This window comes from Nematolebias whitei, chromosome 2 (genome assembly GCF_014905685.2).
Source record: "Nematolebias whitei isolate Nwh7 chromosome 2, NemWhi1, whole genome shotgun sequence".
Classification (NCBI taxonomy): Eukaryota; Metazoa; Chordata; class Actinopteri; order Cyprinodontiformes; family Rivulidae; genus Nematolebias; species Nematolebias whitei.
In genome coordinates, this window is record NC_056499.1 from 2,493,023 (window position 1) to 2,498,814 (window position 5,792).

Genomic DNA, 5,792 nt, shown 5'->3' on the forward strand with positions numbered 1-5,792 from the left:
TCACTGACCTACAGAACCTCTCTGACCTACAGAACATCACTGACCTACAGAACCTCTCTGACCTACAGAACCTCTCTGACCTACAGAACATCACTGACCTACAAAACCTCACTGACCTACAGAACCTCTCTGACCTACAGAACCTCTCTGACCTACAGAACCTCTCTGACCTACAGAACCTCTCTGACCTACAGAACCTCACTGACCTACACAAGGCGAGGTCGGTGAATAAGGCCAGGCAGATTCTGGCAGATCCTGATCACCACTCCGTGGTGAGTTCAGGTGTCTTCCATCTGGACGCAGGTATCTGCTGCCCAGATGTAGAACAAACAGACTGAAACACTCCTTCATCTCTGTAGCGATCAGGCTTCTCAATGAACAATGATGACTTCTGTACTGGTTTTTTAACGTCTCCATGTCTTGTGTAGTCTGGATGTTTTGTGTCTACTGACTGTGAAACTAGTTGCCCCTGGGGATAATAAAAATTCTTGAACTTGAACTCATGGATCCCTAACCAGGAAAATCACTGTAATGCCACTTTAGTTGGTGATATGTGACTGATCTCTGCTGCTAATTATCCTTGCTGTTGATCTCATGCTGCTGATCTCATGCTGCTGTATCCATTCTTACCCATCTGCTCACACAGACCCATGTTTGGACTGCTGTTGATACGCCATATTGTTTTACATTATTGATGTTTAGCGTATGTCTTTGATCTTTTGGCGTACTGTTAGAGTATGTCTTACCATATGTCTTAGATCCTTACCGTTTCCTTTTAAACTTTATATTTTTGATATTGTTGGGTATAACTGGGACCTTGAGTACACAATTTTGTTCCATCTCATGTATCACATGTGATGCGAATGACAATAAGCTTGACTTGAACTTCATGCGGGTAAAAAATACCACTATAAACAGGACTGTGGACTATCTTTCCTCAGAGGGGATTTTATTGATTTATTTGTTTTTTATCCATCCATCCATCATCTTCTGCTGATTCTGAAGTCAGATCTCGGGGCAGCATCTTGAGCAGGGAGGTCCAGACGTCTCTCTCCACAGTCACCTCTTCTGGGAGGACTCCAAGACATCCTCAGGCCAACTGAGAGACGTAGTCTTTCCAGTGTGTCCTGGGTCTTTCTCGGCATCTCCTCCCAGTCGAACATGCCCGAAGCACCTCCTTAGGGAGGCGCCCAGGGAGCATCCTTACCAGAGTTCATGACCAGAGGTGAGGGGAGGAACGTAGACTGACCAGTAAACAGAGAGCTTTGCCTTACAGCTCAGCTCCCTCTTCACCACAACAGACCGGTACAGAGTCCACAATACTGCAGACGCTGCACCAATCCATCTGTCAATCTCACGCTCCATTCTTCCCTCACTGAGAACAAAACCCTGAGATACTTGGAACTCCACCACTTGAGGCAGAACCTCGACCCAAAGAGAGCAATCCACCCTTTTACCAGTTGAGGACCATAGCCTCAGATTTGGAGGTGCTGGTTCTCATCCCAGCCGCTTCACACTCCGCTGTGAACCGCTCTAGTGAGAGCTGAAGATCACGGCACAATGACGCCAACAGGACCACATCGTAAATAAATAAATAAATAAATAAATAAAGTGCCATGTTTTGTCATCATTTCTTCCCATGCCTGGGACTTTGGGGTCCCAGGTCGGCTGCCCTTCCTCTACCTCATCTCAGCCCCCTAAATCTCCCTTAGTACCTGGAGAAAACCCACGCAGCACGGAGACAACATGCAGACTCCACCAAGAAAGTCCCCCCGGCCAGAATTCGAACCAGCGACCTTCTTGCTGATAGGCAGCAGCTCTACCAACTGATCCACTGAGTCAAAGTGCTGTGGGAAATCCCATCTTGTTTACACCAACTTCACTTTGCTTCAGGGGCTCCTTCAGAATCTCAAATTGACGTTTTATTATATGTACATATTTTAACTTTCAAATAAATTACTTTAATTATGAATGATGTGCGAAGTGACAGAAAATACTAACAAATCATTTACACATCTGAACTGACAACATAAACAACTGTGTGTGTAAAAATACTGTGAAGTGGTACTGGGCAATATTACAAAAATATTTTCTCACATTATTTATCACATGTATTAATTACTACAAATTAATAAATCATAAATATATAATTGTGTTTGTGAGTGTGCTTAGGGGAGTTAATTGTAACCAACGAGCCTCTGAGCTAAATTTATGTGTTCAAGGTTATAATAATACTACACACAATTACTCAAGAAAGGGAAGCCTCCATCTCTTTCTCTGTCATTGTCCTCGTCTGCGTACAGCAGGAAGGTCCTGCTGAAGTTTCCACACTTTGTGTGAGATGATTTCTTTGGCAAATTAAAGCAACGTTCTTAGAAAGAACATGTTTTTTCTGCCACCATACATGCTAAAGATCTAAACAAACATTGTTTGATCTGCCATCACTGGGACTTTGTGCTGGGAGTGACTCTCAGCTGCTACCACTCCACATTTTTGGTGAGTGTAGAATATAACACTGACAGAGTTGCAGCCATTTTGTGTTTGTCTCTGTTGCTTTGTTGTGGCAGCCATTTTGAATCAGGTTGACTACAATAAATGTTAAACCTGTGTTCCTTTTTAAAAGTTTACAAAAATCTGTTCAGTTGTTCACGAGTTATTTTGCCAACAGTACATACCTGATACATACCATAGATGCACACAGATGTGTCTTGCTATCTTTACGGGGACTTTGCATTGACTTGTATTCATTTTTCATTCATTCATATTCTAACCCTGACCCTTACCCTAAACCTAACCATTACCATTCATTCATTCATTCATTCATTCATTCATTCATTCATTCATTCAACATTTATTGAAAAAGGTTAGTCTCATTGAGCCACGAGGACTCGTTTAGGGAGGGAAGAGACGCCTTTAGCTTTTTAGCTAGAGCGCTTGTATTGTGCGCTGCTAGCTTAGCGTGACACGTTTGAGTTGTGCGCCGTTTATAAGCCGCTAGCTTAGTGTTATGTCAGTGCCAGGTGGCGGGAGGGGGCAAATTCAGTTTGGTAGGTGGGGTGCTCAGTTCTGTTGACGGGGTGGGGCACCCCGCTTGTATAATGGAAGGGAAACACTGAATGTCCTGAGAGCGCACGCTGTAGCTGCACTTACGCAGACACATGTAGGAGGAGATGTATGAAGGCAGCAAGGCCGGATTAACCATACGAGGCAACTGGGCAAGTGCCCTGGGGCCCACGAGCTCTAAGGGGCCCAGAGCAGTGCGGGCAAAAGCAAAATATCTGGTCATCTCGTGGAGCCCTGCGCTGCAGAGAGACGGCTGCGCTGCCGCTGCATGTGGGCCGCCCCGCCTCCTCCCAGCGCCGCCGCTGCAGCTCTCTTTTTTGTTGTACCGAGTTTTGTACCAAATCGAATCTCCACGGCGCGACCTGTCAATCAATCCAGTAGGCGTGTCAGCAACTGACCAATCGAAGACCTCCATTTGTCCCGAAGGTAAACGCCCCTTACCTGCTGACAAGCCCGTCAGGTTTTTGTTTTTTTCTAGAACTTTATTAACAACGCAAAACAGAACAATGCAACAATATACAAATACAAACTCTTGAAGGGTGTCATAACTACATTTCACACAATAATGAAAGAAAAAAGTAAACATAAAAATGTAATAAATAAAAACAAAGGAGCGTGACATATGAAGAACATTGTTTTAATTAAAACAATACGTTTTATCTGTTGTGTGATGATTCTAGTAGTTTTGCAGGATTTTTTAATCTACTTAATGAAGAATAATATGACTTAAAATTGTTCCTAAAACAGGATGGAGGGCTTATTATTCCTCCTCTTACTATAATGCTTTGCTATAAGTACGACTATATTTCTGTTAAAAAAAGCGTTCAATACAAAAACAGCTGGACTTTGTTTGTAACAGAAGACGTTTCGCTCCTCATCCGAGGAGCTTTCTCAACTCAAAGAGCAGAGAGTGAGAGATTCAGGTTATAAAGCTGAGTGAGAGAAGACACACACACACACATGTAGATTTGACAAGTCACACCTAAACACCTTAACAGTAGGGGTTTCTAAAGTCTTTGTTCCTCTAATTCACAGATGAGGCCCCTCTGTTCCCATCAGGTGTGAAAACCGTCTGGGAATATGTTTTAAAGTTGCATTATAGGTTTTTGAAAGTGGAAATCTGAGCCCCCCTCCTCTGTTAAGAGATGGCTTTTCTCTTTTTACATAAATTGCTTCCTTCACCCCCTCTCTTCCTTGACCTCCCTCTTTGTATTGAACGTTTTTGAATTTATCATGTCCTGGATGACTGAGAATCTTCACCGACTATATTTATGACATCAGAGAAAACTAAGCTCAAGTTATCCCCATAAAGTAAAACGGCATCAGCATCAAAAGAAGGAATATTAAGTTTGAGATTAATCCAGTTTCTGATGTCTGACCAAAGACTTTGTATTGACATGAAAAATAAAAAATTGCTCGAGGCATTCATCTTCTGATTGACAAAAGGCACACAAATCAACCTCAAATTTAAATTTTATTTCAAGAAACATGGGTACTGGATATATCTTATTTATTATTTTAAAATGATTCTCCTTCACTTTTGGAGATTTAGACCATTTGACAAATTTAGAATGAGCAGAAGTCATTCTGGTTATATGCTTTATATTGGGAGGTTTCCTGAAGGTCCCTGTGATGGACTTGCGACCTGTCCAGGGTGTCCCCCGCCCCTCGCACAGTGATTGCTGGACGTGGGCACTGGCGACCCCCATGACCCAAAATGGAAGAAGCGGGTAAAAGATGATGGATGGTTTCTTGAAGGAATCTTTGTTATAATCAATAAATCCTTTGTTGCAAACATTCATTGATCATCTTATTACATTTGAATCAACTAAGTTACAATCATTTAGTTTTAATGTGGGCATCAAATCATCACCTTTGAATATATAATATTTTTAATTAATTGAATCAGCTGTTGGTCAGGTTAGTTCTCGTGCCATTAGCTCTAAAATAGTTACTGAATCAAGTGTTTACTTGTGTAGGTAAAACTAGATGTTTAACAACCGTTAAAATACACCAGAATGCAGGAAATGACGTCTACTTTATTCAAAAATGCCCCCCTCCCCCTTCCCAATCAGTGTCTCCCTCCCCCCATTACAAATGCTTCTGACACCAGTGTCCAACACGTTACTAAACAAGTACACATGGTGTCATATGGTGTTCAAGGTGCGTTCAACTCAGTCTTGATGATTTGCATCAACAAGAGGACAAAGCATTTATAGTTCTATGAGCATTTGGAGTTTTTTACACTTGATAGTTAGGATTTGAAGTATATTTACTGTATTTTATGGTCATTTATTCTGTATTTTGACAGATTATGGTGATTCTGGGGTCGTGATGATGGGGCCCTTGAAGATTGTTGCCCAGGATACAGCAAAGTGTTAATCTGGCCCTGGAAGGCAGCAGACCATTACTAGTACATACCTAACCCATAACCTAACCATTACCAGTACATGCCTAACCCTTAACGTAACCATTACCAGTACATACCTAACCCTTAACCTAACCATTACCAGTACATACCCAACCCTTAACCTAACCATTACCAGTACATACCTAACCATTACCAGTACATACCTAACCCATAACCTAACCATTACCAGTACATACCTAACCCATCAGTGACAGTTGAACCTTATGGGGACCGGGCTTTGGTCCTCACAATTTAATATGTGTTAAAAAAAGTTCCTCACAAAGTAACACGCACACATGCACGCACGCACGCACAAACA